Genomic DNA, 9,048 nt, shown 5'->3' with positions numbered 1-9,048 from the left:
CATTCCTGTCCCACAGCAACCCCTTTATGGTAGTTTAAGCTTCTCTGTTTTGTTTTCCCCACATCACAATTTCAAGTTGTCTTCTTGCCCACTTTACCCCATTCTATACAAGAAAAGGTCTCACTTTGTCCTGGTATTTGTGAAGTTTGCATCTTGCCACAGTTCCAGGCGGCCTCTTTGCACTTCCTGTTTTGCTGCTACACGCACACACATACAGAAAGCCCTTTTAATCTCACTTATTTAATCCTCTAAATCCCTATAATCGTTTTGTTGCAATTTCTCTGGTTTCGCTCTCATTTTTATTACAGTTTTGTCTCTCCAGAGTTCAATCAATGGGATATGAATTCTTTTCCTTCATGTGCATGCCTTTCATTCTTACAGTGGTTAGTTTCTTTTTGTCATCTGAAGAGACCTATCACTAGAAAGGTCTTTTTCCTTTCCATGACCCAATGCTAGCATGAACAACAACGTGGATCTGTATGTAACAGCTGATGAGTTCTAAAAATACGGATTAGAACCAAATCAGATCAAGCAGCAGTGTGGGTTGCTGCTCCCGCTCCCCCGCCCCAAAAACCAGTACCTCAGACAAGGACGATACACAAAACTGAAGCACACTCTCACAAGAGCCAGTATTTATTTTATTCACAGAAATACTTTTACCCTTTTCTTTGGTCCCAAAGGTCCTACAAAGCAGCTTGCTGTCATAAAATTAAAATTCATCAGAGGATACATAAATACATCCAAACTCCCCTCCAAAGGTAAACAAGCAGCCAGAACTGAAAAAAATACAACTAGCATACAACAAATCAACAGAGGATCACCAACAAGTTAACTAAAATAAAACACCCACTTGAAATACCACAGTCTTGATAGTCTTTCAACAATCCAACAAAGATGGTATAAAGTGAACCTCATCATATCTACAATCTACAGAGAAGGCTCTGTTCCTGCAACCATTCACTAAACTTCAAATGTTGGAGGAACATGTCAGGGGTGCTCCAAATGATTTCAGCTTACAGTTAGATCTATGTCATCAAAGGTGGTCCTTGAGGTATACCTGCTTCAAATCATGTAGGGCTTTAACAATCAAAAACAGGTCTTTGACTTGAATCAAAAAACACAAATGGAAGCTAATGAAGATGTAACAGTGTAGGTGTAAGTTACACAAACTGACTTGTTCCTGTCAGAAGTTGAGTAGCTTACTTGAGACTAACTGAAGTGTATGAGATATTGTCAAAGGAAAACCCATACAAAGTATGCAACAATACACTAAACCAGAAGTCACCTAGGCATCTGTGACTGGATCAGACTATCGAGAAAGGTCACAGCTGGTATAAGATTAAGTTGATAAAAGCACTTTTGATTACAGCTACCATCTGGCTGTTCAGGAATGACACCAGATCCAATAAGAACTCAACCTGCACCTTCAGGGCAAATAAAACTCTGTCCAACAATTCCAAGACTGTATTTTTCACTATCAAAATTTCCATCTTCTTTGGATCAAGCTTCAGCTTCTATCTCCTCATTCAGCCCATCACTGATCCCATACACTGGGCCAAAAAGTCCAAACTCCTCTTAGAACCAGGTGAAAAGAGGAGATAAAGCTAGATGTCTTCCAAACGTTGTTGATACTGCCTCCCAAACCTCTAAACAACCTCTCTCAATAGTTTCATGTAGACATTGAACAGCAATGGAGAAAGAACAGAACCTTGTAAAAGTCCTGGCCCTAGACTAATAGCTGTGAAGCACACCTGCAGTATCCTAGCACTGCCTTCTGGGCTCTACCCTCCAAGAAGGCTTGGAATTATTGGTAGATGGAAGTTACCAGACCTGCCTTGGCTAAATTATTCAGAAAAATATAATGATCATTGATACTGAAAGTCACTGAGCTATCCAGAAGAATAAGCAGAGGCACACTTGATGATGAATAGAAATTTATCTGTATTTAGCCATAGGCCATTAGAAACCAAGGATAAATATGAATATTGATATGAAACAGAGTAAAAATTAAGATATAATAGACTAAATTGGAGTAGAATTTAAGATATAATAAAACCATAAAATCAGAATAAAATAAACCAAGGATATAGGAAAGTAATTGAATCAAAAGGTGTCCACTAAGATCAATATTAATTAGTTCCCGTAAGAACAGCACTGGCCCGTATTTTCTTTGCAGCCAAGGCATATAATCCCACTCTATAAAATATGTTGACATCGGAATCAGCTAACAAGAATACAATCTTTTCAGAGTCTGAGTAGACACGTAAGTCCGATAAAGTCCCAGAGAGGAATTTTAACCTAGGTACAGAGACATACTTGCACTTTCTACTTCCTGGAAAAGGTCATTCACCAAGGCAACCAATTTATGTGGAACAAATAAGAACCAGGAAGTTTTAAAACATTTGGTCAAAATTCATTTATACCCTGGCTTTTCCCCCAATGGGAACCCTAAGCAGCTTACATCTTTCTCCTCTCTTTCATTTTATCTTCACAACAACCCTGAGAGGTAGGTTAGGCTGAGAAAGTGTAACTGGCCCAAGTCACCCAGCAAGCTTCCATGGCAGGGCGGTGATTTGAACCTGAGTGTACCAGATTCTAGCCTGACACTCTGACCAGTACACCATGCTGGCTTTCTTCAGATTATTTAACTCAAGGATGCACTCCTCAAAGAGTGTTCACTCCAGTGAACTGAACATGAAATTGACCAAGGCTTTCTTAAGGCTTATACATACCAAAGAACACATTACTTGTTCTGACAATTACATGAGGGCTTGTGCAGCCTCAGTTTGCCTTGAGGCCACACACAGAAGAATGCCTAACCCTTCAACCTCCACTCAGTTTTGAACTGGGCTCCTTGCTTTGTTGTTGGCATTTTAAAGGGGAAAATGTCTGTCTTTTCTCCTTTCAAGTGCTAATTATAAATCAGGGAGCTTGCATTTGGATAGCTAAACTGAGTGGAGGTTGAAGAGGTAAACACCTTCTCCCTTTCATTTCCTTTTCTGTTAGCAAACATGTGGTAAAATCAGGCATCAGGAACAGAGCGAAGGAGACTCCTCACAGCTGTAAATCATTCACTGTGAAAAGTAAAGTTTGATTTACTTAAATGTGGCCAACAGCAGATGGGGAGGGGATATGAGAGTGGTGGACTGCAGTGGTGGAAGAAAACAATTTGAGAATTCTCATGTGCAAGCAGCTTCTTAGCACAATCAAGAACATATTCGGACTGTCTGAATACGAACCACCAGTTTGTAGCTTCTTAGCACAATCAAGAACATATTCGGTCTGAATACGAACCACCAGTTTGTCAAATGTTCGACTGCTGATTGCAACTCACAGACAGATGGCAAACTGAACCATTACTTAGTCTGCATCATGAATACACTGGATTGCTTCCCCAGTATAGAACAGAGCCCCCCCCCCTCCCCACCCTTGGAGTGACAGCTAGGGTGTGAAAATCACATAGTATCTTTCCAATCTCCAACTCTTCACAGTGGATACAGGAGGTGCTCCTGTTCTTGGATAGGGAGAACTTAGGGGTAGAGAGTATTCTTTGTTCTGCATTTACTTTAGTGCCCAGCACAGCAGTATCCTGAGCACAAACCGGGCTGCTCTGTAATAGAAACAGTAATGTCACCATCATGCTGGGACTAATTCTCGCTCCCTCTGACTCTATTTGCACAGGGCTGTGCATGGATCAATATAAGCCAATACACTTGCCGGCTGATAAATTATCCTCACACAGCTTAGAGCCACAGCTAAGGTGTAACCCTTTATTCACTTGGAGTGCAGGTCTTAAGTTGTCAGTTGATGCAGGTCATTAAGTCTTGAGAAATGAGATAAGGCTTCAAAGTAAAGGCAGATCACAGAGCTAACCACAAAGGGTTCCTATCCCCAGAGTACTGGGTTACCACAAGCTGTGATTTCCATTCGGGTTGGATTTCATTGGGCAGTAGCAAAGACGTAGAGGAAAACAAGCAGAGCAGAGTTTGGGTTTTAGTCTGAGGATCCAATAAAAAAACAATGGGGGATCTGTGAGTCGATCTTCCTAGTATCTTCTAAAGTTCAATTATAGCCCCATGGGACCCTGATTCATAACATGGCCACATGTTGCCGAAGGGAGAAAAGTTTTAACCCTTTCCCTCCAACAGAGTTTAGCAAATCAAAACCACACACCCCTCCATTGTTGTAGCCATTTAAAGAAAAAAAGATGGGCATGACAGAACATATCTGCTCTGGCATGCAGGCCTTGTTTCCACCCTGCCCTCCTAGGGGATTCCCAGCTACCTGGAGGAGCTTTTCCTTTTACTCTCCAGTAGTCGCTACTACCACCTGATCAATATAGGGATTTCCCACTGAAGAGATCAGGATCCTCAGCTCCCCTTCCAAGCCCAGAGGCCTTGCATCAATGTCTCATGCTAGCCTAGCATTTGACTACCACAGGGATAGTTTAATAATGCTTTGTGTGTCCCTGGGGGAATAGCCAATTGCCAACTGCTTGCCTTCCCCCTCCTGGGACTCCCTTTTAAAATAGTGTGTCAAAAACAGTGGGGGTCTATGTGGTACAGAGAACCACTCCTCACATCAACAGTTTAAATTTTTTTAAAAAAAGTTTACAAGCATATTTTTAGCATCGCACCAGACTGAAGCAAGGAAGAACAAAAGAAATAGGTAAAACACAAATACCCTGTCTCTCTCAGCTATACATGCCCTATATGATGGTAAAATATAGGATAGGCTCTTTATCTTAGGTGTTCTAGTTCTCTAAAGATCGCCATTAAAGCATGCTCCCAGCTCTTTAGGCCACGAGCATGGTCCAAAATGGCTGCCTGCTCCCAACCTCAGATAACAGGTCTGTTCAGCTCAGCATCCCAAAGGGAAAAAAAAACTATTTCCTGCTGTCTAAAGAATTTATCCTCTCTGTTCCCTCTCCCCTTGACCCTTATCAGTCTAGATCAAGGCACCTTTTCCTGTTATGTCCAGCAAGTCCCTTCATGTAACCTGACTAGCAATTAACACCTCCACTTCCATTCCCTGCTTGGAGAAGGGGGGGGGTGAACTGGCCCATTCCACTGTCTCTAGCAAGACCCATCAACAGCACAGTGAAGCCCTGCTTGTTGCCAACCTTCCAGGAGACAATGCATTTTTCCAAAATGGGCCAAAGACTTTTTTTCCCTCTAAAGGATGAATAATTGCAGGGGAGGGTGTCAATTAGTGCAGCCATGTGAGGGTGGAAAGATTCATTTCCTCCCCCCACCCCTCCTCCATGCACTGGCCTGGTCCGAATTAGGCCCATTCAGGACTGTCACTGATCTTTAAAAGACTAATGGAGAGCCATGATATTAGATGCATCTACTCTGACCCTAGATGATGTTTACTAACAGAGTTGGGGCAATGAAAATGTGGCACAAGCCATGATATTAGATGCATCTACTCTGACACTAGATGATGTTTATTAACAGAGTTGGGGCAATGTATTCAGGTTCTAGGTGCAAAGGAGGCTTTTGCATTCATGTACATATATGGATTCAGATTGGGTCAGAAAAAGGAACTCATTCATCCTGAGCAATCTGTGGAATTCAGTAAAATCTCACCTTTCCAGAATCTTAAAGAGCAACTTGATAGTTTTCATTGTTATGAAGAAAATTTTGTAGCAAAAGTTCAAAAACCAGAAGGCAAATAACCAGAACCCCTGTATTCTGAAGATCAGAAGTTTCTTCTCAAGATTTTGATGTCCTGGGAAAACTCTTACAGAGGTTTCTGATCGCACACATTCGTACTGCTACATTTTGCCACTCCCTAGATAGATTAAAATGTAGAGGCAAAGTGCAGCAGTCAACTCAGTTCCTCTCTTCAACCATTCATGCACAAGGACTGCTGCCACTGTTGAAAACATACATCATAGCAACAAGAACAGATTTACTCTGTCCACTGGTCCTTTAGCTCAATTTTCTATTTCTGGCATGCCCCTCTTGAAGTGTGCAACATAACAAGTGTTAACAGAGCAAGCACTCCAGTCCTCATCAGTCACTGTGGGTTTTTGACAGTTCAAAGTTTGGGGTCAGTATCTGCAAGATGTGTGGTCTAGCCATCTCAGTTCACGGCCACCAACACCATCTCACACAAATCTATTTTAACCCCTTTCTAAATCCAGCTATATAAATTCCCATTACCATATCTGGTAAAGTTTTATGTGAAGCAGAAAATCACCTTCCTGATCCGATATTAACAATGCTATATGCCTCTATCATGTCCTCAGCTAATTCTCTTTATACAAAACAAAAGGCAGCCCTTTAGCTTTTACCTGAGTTAGTGTCCTGCTCCCAGATAATGTTTATTGGCCTTCTATGTATTTTCTCCAGTTTCATAATATCCTTTTTGAAACAGAATGACTGAACTATACAAAGTACTTAAGTACCTTAATCCAGCAAAGGAAAACCACATGTAGAAGCAGCCATAAGTATATGGAGCTGATCCAAAGCAGATCCATAATTCTATGTGCACTGCAGTGTCTCTCTTGGGCCACTGATCTGGATGAATATGTTTTTTGATCAGAACATAAGATCAGTTGTGTTATATCAGACCAGTGATCAGTGTTCCCTCTAAGCTGAGCTAGTGTGAGCTAGCTCAGTTTTTTAGCCTCCAGCTCACACATTTTTGTCTTAGCTCAGGAAGGATGGCTCCAGAGCAAGCTAATTTATGCAGTAGCCAAATCATTTGCTCACAACTTTAATGCCAGTAGCTCACAAAGTAGAATTTTTGCTCACAAGACTCCACAGCTTAGAGGGAGCATTGCCAGTGATCCATCTGCTCCACTCCACCATCATTTTCATACAGGGCCAATCAGATGTCCCAGACAGCTTACAAGTAAGGCATGGAGACCAAGATTTCCTCTGCTGCTGCTCCCCCCAGTACTAGTATTATAGGGGTTACTGGGGTAAATCCAATGGCAAGTTACCGTGGGCAAAAGGACTTCCACCTACAGAGCATGACTTTTATGGTTTCCCTTTCCTGCGACAGACCAAAATGGCCACAAAAATCCTGGTTCATGGTCCCTGGTCCTCGTCCAGGGAGTCCACTCTCACCAAGTAGCAAAATTTATTTCATGGGGAAGTTGCCAGGGGAAGGGGGAGCCATGAAAGTCATGCTCCATAGCTGAAAATCCTTGCATCCATAGGAACACACAATTGGATCCACACCTCTGAATATGGAGGGTCCATTTGTTCACTGTGGCTAATAGCCATTACTGACCCTATCCTCCATCAATTTGTCTAATCCCTTTTTAATGCCAACTAAACTAGTGGTTACCTCTATATGTTGTATCAGTGAATCTCACAAGATAACTACTCTTTAAGTGAAGACATACTTCTTTCTGTCTGTCTGTCCTGAATCTACTGTCCATTAACTTCATTGGATGCCCACATTTTTTAACGTTATGAGAGAGGGAGAAACAGTTCTCCAGATCTATTTTTTCAGCCCCATGCATAATTTTATAAAGTTCTATCCAGGGCTCTTTTTGTAGAAAAAGCCTAGCAGGAACTTATTAGCATAATAGGCCACACCCAACAACAGAAACATATTAGCATATTAGGCCACACCCCTGACATCACTCCTCATTAGCATATTAGGCCACACACTCCATGCGGTCATCCAGCCACACCCACCTTTTGTTTCTTATTCTGTTTACCTTGCTTGTTATCAAAACGGAGGGAGAGCTTGTACCTGAATAAACCTTGATCTTAAAGGTGCCACTGGATTATTTTGGATTGCTAGCTATGGGGGGGGGGGGAAACGCAAAACTTTGACCTTAAAGGTACCACTGGACTCTTTTGGATTGCTAGCTTATGGGGGGGGGAAACGTGCACTAACACCACCTCAGCAAATACGGAGACCCAGGGAAACAATTCTCAGAACATTATCTCAAGAAAAGTACTACAAAAGAAAGGTCAGTTGGGCTTTGGAGAAGTTAGATAAAGGACTGTCATTCTCAGAAACATCCACAGGAGAAAGACTGGGTAGCAAATTTCTAAACTGAAGCTTAAATAATACAGGCTCCAACTGGCCAGATTCTCCAGTCAGCGTTGACAGTCAGCGTGCAATCAAAGAACTGAGTCCCCTTCCCAGATTACAGAGAACACAGGGATCTCTTTTCTGGTATGAAGTGGGCGCTGATATAAATGGAACGAACTCACTCTTAGAGTAAATTTAGGATTAATATGCCCAAATGTCCTCCCTCAGACAGGGCAGAAATGGTCTGCAACAAGATCATAGCAGCCAGGCAAGTACCAGGGAAAAAGGAGGAAAGGCGTTTCAGTTCAAGGAGGGGGCAAGTTCCCAGCAGATTCCTTCAACCTAGGAGCTGAATCCTAGTATGCCTTTTGAATGCCAGGGGGCAGCCCTGAAAACCTCTGAAGGAAACCTTGGCGCCTCTAGCAGGCTCGGGGGTCTGTCTAGATGGATGCCAATCCACTGGTACACACTTAACAAACTGGCCACTAGTCCACCAAGACTTTTGCTGATATTTATATATTTTTTAAAAAACTGCCCAAGTCTCCTAACTAAAACACTCCAGTGGTGCCCTGAAGTCTAACAACATTTATCCCAACACAAGTTGTTCATGTTTACTGTGATCTATCTAAAGAAGATTCTTCAGTTCAACCTCTAAAGATGTGTCCCCCCCAAGCTCCTCTACTGTCAGAAATTAAGCGCGAGTCCCAAGGGATGGAGAAAGCAGTGCCAGATCCGGGAGTTCTACTTGCACGCAAGCTCTACCTGCATGCAGCTTGCGAAGGGAGAACGCGTGTCTGGGGGAGGTGGAGTAGGAACAGGGCTGGTGCTAGGTTTTTTTGCACACTAGGTGAGGCTACCTTCTGGCGACCCAGATATAAAATGGCAACTGTTGTCTGATTTGAAACCACAGTAATTTGGCTTAATTGTAGAATGTTGTGAAGAAATACTTTGGGGAAGGGGAGGAAGATGAGGAAAGAGAAGATTTGTCCTCTTCTTGCCTTCCATTTCCAATCCTAAATTTGAGAGTTATTTTAAACATTT

Source organism: Gekko japonicus, unplaced genomic scaffold (assembly GCF_001447785.1).
Source record: "Gekko japonicus isolate JY-2015 unplaced genomic scaffold, Gekko_japonicus_V1.1 scaffold1356, whole genome shotgun sequence".
Lineage (NCBI taxonomy): Eukaryota > Metazoa > Chordata > Lepidosauria > Squamata > Gekkonidae > Gekko > Gekko japonicus.
This window is presented reverse-complemented; position numbering follows the sequence as displayed.